The sequence below is a fragment of the Pseudophryne corroboree genome, chromosome 5 (genome assembly GCF_028390025.1).
Source record: "Pseudophryne corroboree isolate aPseCor3 chromosome 5, aPseCor3.hap2, whole genome shotgun sequence".
Taxonomy (NCBI): domain Eukaryota; kingdom Metazoa; phylum Chordata; class Amphibia; order Anura; family Myobatrachidae; genus Pseudophryne; species Pseudophryne corroboree.
This window is the reverse complement of record NC_086448.1, coordinates 461,561,762-461,576,935: the sequence shown is the minus strand read 5'-3', so window position 1 is coordinate 461,576,935 and position 15,174 is coordinate 461,561,762.

The window sequence follows — 15,174 nt, the reverse complement described above, 5'->3', positions numbered from 1 at the left end:
GGGTCTGCTGCGCATGCGCCCGCGGTCCCTCAGCAAAAATTCCATACGAATTGCTACTTGCGATTCATACTGAATTTGCCCCATAATACGGGATGTAGTCAAGATGACAGCTGTCGGGATTCCGGTGCCGGGATCCTGACCCCCAGAATGCCGGCAGCACCACCACAGCTATTCCCACTCCTGAGTGTCCACGACACCCATGGAGTGGGAATAGAACCTGTGGCGAGCGCAGTGAGCCACTGAGCCCGCAGGGGGATTTGCTGCGCTTGCCCCCCTGCCGACATTCTGGCCCCGCGGGTCGCATTTGATATCCAACGTCGGACTTGTATGCAGTCTTGATGGTACTATGGCCCTCTTTCTGAGATGTTCGCTCGCTAGCTGCTTTTAGCAGCAGTGCAGACGCTAGGCCGCCGCCCTCTGGGAGTGTATCTTAGCTTAGCAAAGTGCGAACGAAAGGTTCTCAGCGCTGCTACAAAAAAAAATTGTGCAGTTTCAGAGTAGCCGCAGACCTACTCCTACCTTGCGATCACTTCAGACTATTTAGTTTCTGTTTTGACGTCACAAACACGCCCTGCGTTCGGCCAGCCACTCCCCCATTTCCCCAGCCACTCCTGCGTTTTATCTGGCACGCCTGCGTTTTTACTAGTGATGTGCACCAGACATTTTTCGGGTTTTGTGTTTTGGTTTTGGATTCGGTTCCGCGGCCGTGTTTTGGATTCGGACGCGTTTTGGCAAAACCTCACCGAAATTTTTTTGGCGGATTCGGGTGTGTTTTGGATTCGGGTGTTTTTTACAAAAAACCCTAAAAAACAGCTTAAATCATAGAATTTGGGGGTCATTTTGATCCCATAGTTTTATTAACCTCAATAACCATAATTTCCACTCATTTCCAGTCTATTCTGAACACCTCACACCTCACAATATTATTTTTAGTCCTAAAATTTGCACCGAGGTCGCTGGATGGCTAAGCTAAGCGACACAAGTGGCCGACACAAACACCTGGCCCATCTAGGAGTGGCACTGCAGTGTCAGGCAGGATGGCACTTCAAAAAAAATAGTCCCCAAACAGCACATGATGCAAAGAAAAAAAGAGGCGCACCAAGGTCGCTGTGTGACTAAGCTAAGCGACACAACTGGCCTACACAAACACCTGGCCCATCTAGGAGTGGCACTGCAGTGTCAGGCAGGATGGCACTTCAAAAAAATTGTCCCCAAACAGCACATGATGCAAAGAAAAAAAGAGGCGCACCAAGGTCGCTGTGTGACTAAGCTAAGCGACACAAGTGGCCGACACAAACACCTGGCCCATCTAGGAGTGGCACTGCAGTGTCAGGCAGGATGGCACTTCAAAAAAATTGTCCCCAAACAGCACATGATGCAAAGAAAAAAAGAGGCGCACCAAGGTCGCTGTGTGACTAAGCTAAGCGACACAAGTGGCCGACACAAACACCTGGCCCATCTAGGAGTGGCACTGCAGTGTCAGGCAGGATGGCACTTCAAAAAAATTGTCCCCAAACAGCACATGATGCAAAGAAAAATTAAAGAAAAAAGAGGTGCAAGATGGAATTGTCCTTGGGCCCTCCCACCCACCCTTATGTTGTATAAACAGGACATGCACACTTTAACGAACCCATCATTTCAGCGACAGGGTCTGCCACACGACTGTGACTGAAATGACTGGTTGGTTTGGGCCCCCACCAAAAAAAGAAGCAATCAATCTCTCCTTGCACAAACTGGCTCTACAGATGCAAGATGTCCACCTCATCATCATCCTCCGATTCCTCACCCCTTTCACTGTGTACATCCCCCTCCTCACAGATTATTAATTCGTCCCCACTGGAATCCACCATGTCAGGTCCCTGTGTACTTTGTGGAGGCAATTGCTGCTGGTGAATGTCTCCACGAAGGAATTGATTATAATTCATTTTGATGAACATCATCTTCTCCACATTTTCTGGAAGTAACCTCGTACGCCGATTGCTGACAAGGTGAGCGGCTGCACTAAACACTCTTTCGGAGTACACACTGGAGGGAGGGCAACTTAGGTAGAATAAAGCCAGTTTGTGCAAGGGCCTCCAAATTGCCTCTTTTTCCTGCCAGTATACGTACGGACTGTCTGACGTGCCTACTTGGATGCGGTCACTCATATAATCCTCCACCATTCTTTCAATGGTGAGAGAATCATATGAAGTGACAGTAGACGACATGTCAGTAATCGTTGGCAGGTCCTTCAGTCCGGACCAGATGTCAGCACTCGCTCCAGACTGCCCTGCATCACCGCCAGCGGGTGGGCTCGGAATTCTTAGCCTTTTCCTCGCACCCCCAGTTGCGGGAGAATGTGAAGGAGGAGATGTTGACGGGTCACGTTCCGCTTGACTTGACAATTATCTCACCAGCAGGTCTTTGAACCTCTGCAGACTTGTGTCTGCCGGAAAGAGAGATACAATGTAGGTTTTAAATCTAGGATCGAGCACGGTGGCCAAAATGTAGTGCTCTGATTTCAACAGATTGACCACCCGTGAATCCTGGTTAAGCGAATTAAGGGCTCCATCCACAAGTCCCACATGCCTAGCGGAATCGCTCTGTTTTAGCTCCTCCTTCAATGTCTCTAGCTTCTTCTGCAAAAGCCTGATGAGGGGAATGACCTGACTCAGGCTGGCAGTGTCTGAACTGACTTCACGTGTGGCAAGTTCAAAGGGTTGCAGAACCTTGCACAACGTTGAAATCATTCTCCACTGCGCTTGAGTCAGGTGCATTCATTCCCCCTCCTTTTCCTATATCGTGGGCAGATGTATAGGCTTGAATGGCCTTTTGCTGCTCCTCCATCCTCTGAAGCATATAGAGGGTTGAATTCCACCTCGATACCACCTCTTGCTTCAGATGATGGCAGGGCAGGTTCAGGACTGGTGCTCCAGTCTTCTGTACGCGGTGGCTGAATGCCGAAAGTGGCCCGCAATTCTTCGGGCCACCGACAGCATCTCTTGCACGCCCCATGTCGTTTTTTAAATAATTCTGCACCACCAAATTCAATGTATGTGCAAAACATGGGACGTGCTGGAATTTGCCCAGATGTAATGCACTGTTAGGGTCTCCTGCCCTGTGCTGCCACGTCGTCATGGCAACCGGGAGACAAGTGCTAGTGGAGTAACCTGAGCGCAGCTGATACTCCGGTTCGGGTCTTTTGCTGTGCAGTGGTTATAGGCTCTGTGCACGGCAGGGGATCCGGTGCTGGTTTTTGTGCTCACAGTCTGTGAGGTCTGAGTGGGGCGTGGACAGCACCTGCTTTATAAGGCCTCTTTTCAGGGTAAGCAGATGCTGCTGAATCTTTGTTGGTTAGTCAGTTCATGAAAGTTAGCCAGTACTGTGTAGCTTTGTATTTGTTTGTTGCTTACTGCAAATAGGCCTTGGGATTTGGTATTACACTCTGCCAATCCAGACCTAGCAGTAAGACTGGAGTCAGTCGTTTAGCTTGCTGGGGTTCTGTTACTACTCTGTGAACTTAGCAAGTTTGCGGCTGTATTCTAAGACTTGCCTGTCTAATCCTGTCTCACTGTGCTAGGTGTCAGGGGCCAGTTTAGTGGCAGTAAGCTAAAACCTGTGCACTGCAAGTGAGAATTAGGATTGTGGGGACTCTCCTTGTGTCTATCATTCCATCTCTGACCAAGGAGTTTACTGCCACACCCGTTGGTAACCCTTTAGGGTTTTGCTGTTGCCCTTAGCAACAGCATTTCGGGTTCTCTACGTATTAAAACACAACATCTTGCTTTTTCCATCTTAGCAGTTCTAATACAAGGGAGATACCCAGTTCCTTAGCCTCTGGGCTTCTCTGTTCACTTTGTGTGTATTTTGTTACCCTATCACCTTCTGTGTACGTTATGTCATATTCCCCAGTTTGTCTGTGAGTCCATTTGTTTTGCATAACAGTTCAAACACCAGTACATTCCTGCAGACACTGGAGTGCATAACAGTTCTGACACCAGTACTTTCCTGCAGGCACTGGTGTGCATAACATATTCAGCAGCCTAATACTCCTGTTGAAATTTTGTGGGAATATGGAGCATACCCCTCAAAATACGTTGCAACAGGTGGTCGATCAGGTGCAGGTCCTGACTCGACAATTTACTGATTTGTCCATTAAAATGCACACCTCCCAGGCTGCTGGCAGAGCTCCCGCAGCAGCAGCACCTGCAGGGGTTAAGGAGCTGAAAGTAAATCTCCCGGATCGTTTTTCTGGAGATCGCTCGCAGTTCTTTTGTTTCAAGGAGAGCTGCAAGCTATACTTCCGGCTTAGGCCTCAGTCTTCTGGGTCGGAGATTCAGCGGGTGGGCATAGTGATTTCCTTGCTACAAGGAGACCCACAGGTCTGGGCATATGGGTTGCAGCCTGACTGTCCGTCGCTTAAAAGTGTTGATGCTTTTTTTACGGCACTGGGCATGTTGTATGATGACCCTGACAAGACGGCCTCAGCCGAGGCTCAGATTTCGATCCTTAAGCAAGGGCGAAGGCCAGTTGAGGTTTACTGTACGGAGTTTTGGAGGTTGGCCCATGATACCCAGTGGAATGACCCAGCCCTGAGACACCAGTACCGAAGAGGTCTTTCTAACCAGATAAAGGACCAACTGGTACAATATCCCTTGCCTGATAGCTTGGATCAGCTCATGCAGTTATCCATCCGGGTGGATAGACGGCTGAGAGAGCGTAGGCTTGAAAGGGAGACTGAGATTTCCTTCCTTCCCAAGGGAACCTCAGACTCTGAGGAATTTTCTGAGGAGCCTATGCAGATTGGGGCTACCCGCCTCTCCTCGCGTGAGAAGACGCGGAGGAGACAGCAGGGGTTGTGTTTGTACTGTGGGAATAAAGGTCATGTGGTAGTATCATGCCCAGAAAAGCCGGAAAACTTCAGGGCCTGAGGGTGATGGGAAATATCCTGTCAGGCCAGAAGTCAGAATTTCCCAAGAAGACTTTTATCATTCCGGTGACCTTGAAGATCCTCGGTCAAACTGTCAAGACTGAGGCCTTTGTGGACAGTGGGGCCGACGGGGTTTTTATGGACCGCCAATTCGCCCTGAAACACTCTGTTCCCTTAGTACCCTTGGCAACGGAAATTGAGATTTGTGGGTTAAACGGGGAACCATTATCCCAAGGTAAAATTACCTCTTGCACTAGCCAGATTTCTTTGTTTATTGGAGCCACACACTCTGAAAAATTGTCCTTTTATGTGACTGTCTGTACTTTTGCCCCATTGGTGTTGGGGTTACCCTGGTTAAGGGCCCACAATCCTCAATTTGACTGGGTCTCTGGGGAGATTCTTAGTTGGGGTACTGATTGTTTCAGGAGTTACTTGAGCCTTCCAGTCAGGCTCTCGCAGCTAAGTTTGCCAGGATTGCCAGGGTGTTATGCAGATTTTGCGGACGTGTTCTCCAAAAAAGTTGCAGAGGTACTACCTCCCCATCGCCCCTATGACTGTGCCATTGATTTGTTGCCAAATGCTAAGCTTCCCAAGAGCAGGTTGTACTCCCTGTCACGTCCTGAGACTCAGGCTATGGCAGAGTACATTCAGGAGAACTTGGCTAAGGGATTTATCAGACCTTCACAGTCTCCAGTTGGGTCGGGGTTCTTCTTCGTGGGTAAAAAGGACGGTTCGTTGCGACCCTGCATCGACTTCAGGGAATTGAACCGTATCACGATTAAAAACTCATACCCACTGCCTCTCATTTCGGTCTTGTTTGACCAGCTTCGTACTGCCACCATTTTTTCTAAGATTGACCTACGCGGTGCGTACAATCTAATCCGAATAAGAGAGGGGGATGAATGGAAGACTGCCTTTAATACCCACTCAGGGCATTATGAATATTTGGTGATGCCTTTTGGGCTCTGTAATGCCCCGGCAGTCTTCCAGGATTTCATGAATGATGTGCTCAGGGAATATTTGGATAGATTCTTAGTTGTATACTTAGATGACATCCTAATCTTCTCCCATTCCCTGGAGGAACATCGGAAGCATGTACGCTTAGTCCTCCAGAAACTCAGAGACCACCGGCTTGGGGCGAAGCTGGAGAAGTGCGAATTTGAAGTTCAGCAAATCGCATTTCTAGGATATATTATCTCCCCAGAAGGTTTCCAAATGGAGGGTTCCAAGGTACAGGCAGTCCTGGATTGGGTGCAGCCCACTAGTTTGAAGGCGCTTCAGCGTTTCCTGGGCTTTGCAAATTTTTATAGACGATTTATCGCTGGATTTTCGTCTATAGTGGCGCCCTTGGTGGCACTCACTAAGAAAGGGGCGGATGTTGCTCACTGGTCTTGTGAGGCTAAAGCGGCTTTTGCCCGTCTCAAAAGGGCATTTGTTTCGGCCAAGGTGCTGCGACACCCAGATCCAGAGCGTCCTTTTGTGGTGGAGGTGGATGCCTCTGAGATGGGTATTGGGGCAGTGCTTTCTCAGATGGGAGTGTCTGATAATCGCCTTCATCCCTGTGCTTACTTTTCCCGTAAATTTTCGCCTGCCGAGATGAATTATGACGTGGGTAACCGGGAATTGTTGGCTATTAAGGATGCACTCGAGGAGTGGAGACACTGGCTTGAGGGGGCTAAGTTTGTGGTCTCAATTCTCACTGACCATAAGAATCTGGCATATTTAGAGTCAGCGAAGCGTCTCAATGCCAGGCAGGCACGATGGGCTTTGTTTTTTGCTCGCTTTAATTTTTTGATAACATATCGCCCTGGGTCAAAAAACATCAAGGCTGATGCGCTCTCGCGGAGTTTTGCTCCAATCCAGGAGACCACCGAGGAGCCGTTGCCCATTGTTTCCCCATCATGTATTAAAGTGGGCATTACCCAGGACCTCTTATCATTAGTCCTTAGAGCACAGGAGCAGGCTCCTCCAGACCTTCCGGTAGGTCTTTTGTTTGTGCCTCCTAGGTTAAGACAGCGAGTGTTCCTGGAATTCCATGCCAAGAAGTCGGCAGGTCACCCGGGTATTGCCAGAACTCGGGAGTTGCTATCTAGGGCGGTGTGGTGGCCCTCGGTGGCTAAGGATGTGGATCAGTGGGTTCGGGCATGTGACATCTGTGCCCGAAATAAGACTCCTAGAGGGGTTCCTGTTGGCCCATTACATCCACTCTCTATCCCATCTAAGCCATGGACCCACATTTCAATGGATTTTGTGGTGGACTTGCCCAAATCCTCGGGGATGACAGCCATCTGGGTTGTCGTTGACAGGTTTTCGAAGATGGCGCACTTCGTTCCACTGGTTGGGCTGCCATCAGCCAGACGCCTGTCTGAATTATTTATGCTGCATGTTGTGCGTCTCCACGGGTTGCCACTTGATGTGGTCTCTGACCGCGGATCCCAGTTTGTGGCCAAATTCTGGAGGGCATTTTGTTCCGATCTCCAGATTTCTGTCAGCTTGTCGTCAGGCTACCATCCGCAGTCTAATGGGCAGACTGAAAGGGTGAACCAGTCCTTGGAGCAGTTCCTCAGGTGTTATGTCTCCAAGTGTCAGACTGACTGGGTTGCTCATCTGTCCATGGCGGAGTTTGCCTATAACAACGCGGCTCACTCTGCTACAGGGATCTCTCCCTTCCTATGTGTGTATGGGCATCATCCTAAGGCCAATTCTTTTGACACCCTGGACTCCACGCCTGGTGGTTCCTCTGTGGTTTCGGTCCTTAGAGGTATTTGGCGGAAAGTGAAGAAAGCCCTTGTGTCTGTGTCATTAGTGACCAAAAGGGTTTTTGATAAGCGGAAAAGACCCTGCAGCTTCAAATTAGGAGACTTCGTCTGGTTGTCTACCAAGAATTTGAAGTTGAGACAGCCATCTCATAAGTTAGGGCCCCGGTTCATCGGCCCTTATAAGATCACCAGGGTTATCAATCCGGTGGCATTTCAGTTAGATCTGCCCCGTTCTTTGGGTATCAATAAAACATTTCATTGTTCCCTTTTAAAACGGGCGATTAGTAATCCTTCTTCCAGTGGAAGACCTTCCCCTCTTCTGATACGTGGCCAGAGGGAGTTTGTTGTTGAAAGGATTCTTGACTCCAAGGTGGTTCGGGGTCGGCTGTCATTTTTGGTGCACTGGAAGGGGTATGGCCCGGAGGAGCGGTCGTGGGTGCGCAGTTGTGATCTTCATGCCCCCAGACTGATACGCTCTTTCTTCTCGCAGTTCCCCGATAAACCCGGTGGTAGAGGTTCTTTGACCCCTCGTCAGAGGGGGGGTACTGTTAGGGTCTCCTGCCCTGTGCTGCCACGTCGTCATGGCAACCGGGAGACAAGTGCTAGTGGAGTAACCTGAGCGCAGCTGATACTCCGGTTCGGGTCTTTTGCTGTGCAGTGGTTATAGGCTCTGTGCACGGCAGGGGATCCGGTGCTGGTTTTTGTGCTCACAGTCTGTGAGGTCTGAGTGGGGCGTGGACAGCACCTGCTTTATAAGGCCTCTTTTCAGGGTAAGCAGATGCTGCTGAATCTTTGTTGGTTAGTCAGTTCATGAAAGTTAGCCAGTACTGTGTAGCTTTGTATTTGTTTGTTGCTTACTGCAAATAGGCCTGGGGATTTGGTATTACACTCTGCCAATCCAGACCTAGCAGTAAGACTGGAGTCAGTCGTTTAGCTTGCTGGGGTTCTGTTACTACTCTGTGAACTTAGCAAGTTTGCGGCTGTATTCTAAGACTTGCCTGTCTAATCCTGTCTCACTGTGCTAGGTGTCAGGGGCCAGTTTAGTGGCAGTAAGCTAAAACCTGTGCACTGCAAGTGAGAATTAGGATTGTGGGGACTCTCCTTGTGTCTATCATTCCATCTCTGACCAAGGAGTTTACTGCCACACCCGTTGGTAACCCTTTAGGGTTTTGCTGTTGCCCTTAGCAACAGCATTTCGGGTTCTCTACGTATTAAAACACAACATCTTGCTTTTTCCATCTTAGCAGTTCTAATACAAGGGAGATACCCAGTTCCTTAGCCTCTGGGCTTCTCTGTTCACTTTGTGTGTATTTTGTTACCCTATCACCTTCTGTGTACGTTATGTCATATTCCCCAGTTTGTCTGTGAGTCCATTTGTTTTGCATAACAGTTCAAACACCAGTACATTCCTGCAGACACTGGAGTGCATAACAGTTCTGACACCAGTACTTTCCTGCAGGCACTGGTGTGCATAACATGCACGCACAATATTGCTGGCGTTGTCCGATGTCACAAATCCCCAGGAGAGTCCAATTGGGGTAAGCCATTCTGCGATGATCTTCCTCAGTTTCCGTAAGAGGTTGTCAGCTGTGTGCCTCTTCTGGAAAGCGGTGATACAAAGCGTAGCCTGCCTAGGAACGAGTTGGCGTTTGCGAGATGCTGCTACTGGTGCCGCCGCTGCTGTTCTTGCTGCGGGAGGCAATACATCTACCCAGTGGGCTGTCACAGTCATATAGTCCTGAGTCTGCCCTGCTCCACTTGTCCACATGTCCGTGGTTAAGTGGACATTGGGTACAACTGCATTTTTTAGGACACTGGTGAGTCTTTTTCTGAGGTCTGTGTACATTTTTGGTATCGCCTGCCTAGAGAAATGGAACCTAGATGGTATTTGGTACCGGGGACACAGTACCTCAATCAAGTCTCTAGTTGCCTCTGAATTAACGGTGGATACCGGAACCACGTTTCTCACCGCCCAGGCTGCCAAGGCCTGAGTTATCTGCTTTGCAGCAGGATGACTGCTGTGATATTTCATCTTCCTCGCAAAGGACTGTTGGACAGTCAATTGCTTACTGGAAGTAGTACAAGTGGTCTTCCGACTTCCCCTCTGGGATGACGATCGACTCCTAGCGGCTATAACAGCAGCGCCAGCAGCAGCAGTAGGCGTTACACTCAAGGATGCATCGGAGGAATCCCAGGCAGGAGAGGACTCGTCAGACTTGCCAGTGACATGGCCTGCAGGACTATTGGCTTTCCTGGGTAAGGAGGAAATTGACACTGAGGGAGTTGGTGGTGTGGTTTGCAGGAGCTTGGTTACAAGAGGAAGGGATTTAGTGGTCAGTGGACTGCTTCCGCTGTCACCCAAAGTTTTTGAACTTGTCACTGACTTATGATGAATGTGCTGCAGGTGACGTATAAGGGAGGATGTTCCGAGGTGGTTAACGTCCTTACCCCTACTTATTACAGCTTGACAAAGGCAACACATGGCTTGACACCTGTTGTCCGCATTTGTGTTGAAATAATTCCACACCGAAGAGCTGATTTTTTTTGTATTTTGACCAGGCATGTTAATGGCCATATTCGTCCCACGGACAACAGGTGTCTCCCCGGGTGCCTGACTTAAACAAACCACCTCACCATCAGAATCCTCCTTGTCAATTTCCTCCCCAGCGCCAGCAACACCCATATCCTCATCCTGGTGTACTTCAACAGTGACATCTTCAATTTGACTATCAGGAACTGGACTGCGGGTGCTCCTTCCAGCACTTGCAGGGGGCGTGCAAATGGTGGAAGGCGCAAGCTCTTCCCGTCCAGTGTTGGGAAGGTCAGGCATCGCAACCGACACAATTGGACTCTCCTTGGGTATTTGTGATTTAGAAGAAAGCACAGTTCTTTGCTGTGCTTTTGCCAGCTTAAGTCTTTTCATTTTTCTAGCGAGAGGATGAGTGCTTCCATCCTCATGTGAAGCTGAACCACTAGCCATGAACATAGGCCAGGGCCTCAGCCGTTCCTTGCCACTCCGTGTCGTAAATGGCATATTGGCAAGTTTACGCTTCTCCTCAGACGCTTTTAATTTTGATTTTTGGGTCATTTTACTGAACTTTTGTTTTTTGGATTTTACATGCTCTCTACTATGACATTGGGCATCGGCCTTGGCAGACGACGTTGATGGCATTTCATCGTCTCGGCCATGACTAGTGGCAGCAGCTTCAGCACGAGGTGGAAGTGGATCTTGATCTTTCCCTATTTTAACCTCCACATTTTTGTTCTCCATTTTTTAATGTGTGGAATTATATGCCAGTTACTATCAATAGCAATGGCTTACTACTATATATACTGCGCACAACTGAAATGCACCACAGGTATGGATGGATAGTATACTTGACGACACAGAGGTAGGTAGAGCAGTGGCCTTCCGTACCGTACTGCTATATGTAGTATACTGGTGGTCACTGTGTCAGCAAACTGCAAAACTAAAATGCACCACAGGTATAGAATGTAGATTTATTGTATACTCAATGACGACACAGAGGTAGGTACAGCAGTGGCCTTCCGTACTGCTATATATAGTATACTGGTGGTCACTGTGTCAGCAAACTGCAAAACTAAAATGCACCACAGGTATAGAATGTAGATGGATAGTACACTTAATGACGACACAGAGGTAGGTACAGCAGTGGCCTTCCGTACCGTACTGCTATATATACTGGTGGTCACTGTGTCAGCAAACTGCACAACTGAAATGCACCACAGGTATAGAGTCTAGATGGATAGCATACTTAATGACGACACAGAGGTAGGTACAGCAGTGGCCTACTGTACCTTAATGCTATATATTATATACTGGTGGTCACTGGTCAGCAAAACTCTGCACTGTACTCCTCCTATATAATATTATACTGGTGGTCCCCAGTCCCCACAATAAAGCAGCACACTGAGCACAGATATGGAGTGTTTTTCAGGTAGACAACGTATACTGGTGGTCACTGTCAGCAAAACTCTGCACTGTACTCCTGCTATATAATACAGCTGCTCCCCAGTCCCCACAATTAAGCAGTGTGAGCACAGATATATGCAGCACACTGAGCACAGATATGGAGCTTTTTTCAGGCAGAGAACGGATAACTGGTGGTCACTGATCAGCAAAACTCTGCACTGTACTCCTCCTATATTATACAGCTGCTCCCCAGCCCTCCCCACAATTAAGCAATAGTGCACAATCAAGTTCAACAATAACGGAGAGGACGCCAGCCACGTCCTCTCCCTAACATTTCCAATGCACGAGTGAAAATGGCGGCGACGCGCGGCTGCTTATATAGAATCCGAATCTCGCGAGAATCCGACAGCGGGATGATGACGTTCGGGCGCGCTCGGGTTAACCGAGCCATACGGGAGAATCCGAGTATGGCTCGGACCCGTGTAAAAAGGGTGAAGTTCGGGGGGGTTCGGTTTCCGAGAAACCGAACCCGCTTATCACTAGTTTTTACACACACACTTCCTGTCAATCCCTCAGCGTTCTGCAGTGCGACTGAAAAGCGTCGCTACAACTTGTGTAAAACTGCATCGGCTTTTGTGAAAGTACGTTGCGCGTGCGCAGTGCACACCATACGCATGCGCAGAAATGCCGATTTTCAGCCTGATCACTGCGCTGCGAACAACGGCAGCTAGCGATCAACTCGGAATGACCCCCTATATCAGGAGCTTTTTGCAGTGTGTAACAACCATATGATTTTAGGGTGTTGTCGTCAGCCTGGACCCTCCTCCTCCTTCTTGTGCTTCTGGACGGCGCTGGAGAATAAACATCAGCATCATCACAAAAGGAGAACGCCTGCCTAATAAGTGTTGGTGCATGTATTGCTACTGACCACCAATGTGTATGTGTCACTCATGGTGCTGCCCACCACTGCCAGGCCTTGCCTCTTCTGCTGATGTGAAACTGCAAGTCCCAGCATGCCATGCTATAGTTTGCTATTATGGAATGCTAAAACTGTGGAATGGCATGCTATGAAGTTATGCTGGCCATATATACTAATCACAGTGCAAATCTGTACAGAGCAAAATGGTGGGCGCTTTACAGTATATAGCCTATAAAGAAGTCCAGCCCCTTAAACAAGTCCTGCCCCATAAGATATCATTTCATCTTATCTAATCATTTCATAGTATAGTGTGTATGCTCAATATCGTTTGTTGGGAAATAGTATACAATATTGCATGGGGCGCACATCGTACTAGTGTGTACATAGGGGGTCATTCTGACCCGTTCGCAAGCAGCGGTTGTTTGCTGCGGTGCAAACGGGTCAGAACTGTGCATGCGCGGCATGCGCATTGCGCACGCGCGCCATTGCCCGGCGACAGACGTCGCCAGGCAACGGAGTGCCTAGCGTGAAGAAAAGATGCAGCACTGGACGGAAAGAAGATTGACAGCGGAGAGGCGGTCCGGGGCAGATACTCACCGTTGGAGGCCGTTTTCAGGGAGTGGTTAAGAAGAACGTAGCCATGTCCAGGCGAACGGAGGGCAGATGTCTGACGTCAGGACCGGGAACTTCATCGCTGGATCCATCGCACTGGGTAAGTAGCTGCAGGGCTGGTCTTGTTTTGCAGGAACATTTTTAAGCATAGCAGGGCTGCACAAACGATCGCAGCCCTGCTATGCTAAAATACACTCCCCCATAGGTGGGGATTAGTTGATAGCGGCAGCAGCAAAAAGTTGCTGGCTGCGATCAACTCGGAATGACCCCCATAGTTTAAGAGAGTAGTGGGCCCATGTGCAGACTTCGTGCAGACCCCTCTCTCTATGGGATCAGTACTAAATGACGCCGGCCGGAATCCCGGCGAGTGCATGACATTATGCCATTGTGCCTTACCTCACCTCACCTCAGTAAATACACTACCCACCCAAATAAATGCAGCTGTGTCCTTATTAACCCATCATTTTTCTGCTGCATAATGTATGTAAAAATTTAATCTAATTATAATTTCATTAGATCAATTAAAAAATGTGTGCAAGTTAACAATATAAGAACCTTTGAAGGCTTTTTTCCCTTACAGTGCATGTTTTTTTGTAAAAGATGGGATGTACTCCTTTGACGTACATACAACAAAGTAGGTGATGCAGAGTGAAAGAACTGGATTATAGAATTAAGCAGTTTTCATTACATCTCTTGATAAGGTTTAAAGGGTAATTCCATCTTCAAAAAATATCTGTAATACATCTAATATTCGCCCACGTAATGGATGTGTTTTTGTTTTTTTTACTGTGATCCCCAAATACATTTTGTGGGATTTTCTGTGATACCCAATTTTTTTGTAGCGTATATTTTCAAACTGTCATCTGGTGCAGTGTTTCCCAACCTCGGTCCTCCAGGCATACTAACAGTCCAGGTTTTAAGGATAGTCATAGTTGAGCATATGTTATTTAATTAGTACCTTTGTTATTTGGATTAAACCATCTGTGCTCTAGCATGGATATCCTTAAAACCTGTACTGTTAGTTTACCTTGAGGAACGAGGTTGGGAAACACTGTTCTGGTGGAAGAAGGGCATCTTGCAGACATATATGCAATGACTGTGGTAGTAAGCTACATTTCACATAATACTGTACATTGGGGGTCATTCCGAACCGTTCGCACGCTGCAGTTTGTCGCAGCAGTGAGAATAGGCCGGAACTGCAACGCTGCCAGCAGAAAAAGTGATCACAGCGGCGATCGCAAGAAGACTAACAGGCAGGAGGCGTTCCGGGGCGTCAACTGACCGTTTTCCAGGCGTGGTGAGACGAACGCAGGCGTATCCAGGCGTTTGGAGGGCGGATGTCTGACGTCAATTCCGGGACCTTCGTCGCTGGATCCGTCGCACAGGGTACGTTAGTCTGACCCTGGTCTTGTTTTGCAGGAAACTTTTTAGCATAGCAGGGCTGCGCAAGCGATCGCAGCCCTGCTATGCAGAAATACACTGCCCCATAGGCGGCGTCAAGTTGATCGCACGAGCAGCAAAAAGTTACTACGTGCGATCAACTCGGAATGAGGGTCATTGCATATACTGTATGGATCCAGTAGCGTCTACCTTATTATGAAGCATACACAAGCAATTTATGACTGTCAGGCTTTCCTGGGATCAGCAATGTCACATCTTAAATACTGATTGTTTTAATTTGAAGTTTTAATCAATAATTATTGCAGCACCCACATGCCCACAGATTGTTGGCTGAACCCCAGTGCTATCAGCTGGTTTTCCTGGTGTGGCACGAATTATAAGTTGATGATGACAGACATATATAGCAAGAGGCAGCAGCAGGATATGTTCTAGGTGATCAATATACATACTGTATCTCCTTGCAGCTACAGTATGTTGTAACACACAGTTTGAGTCAAACATATCTCAAAATTAGTTTGTAATTTTTATGGCCTTTATTTTGTGTGTACGTTGAGGCCACAAATTAAAATGAGCCCCTGATGTGCACCGTAAACACCATGATTTAGCCCAGCACACTTCAAGTATTTGCTAATTTGGGCAG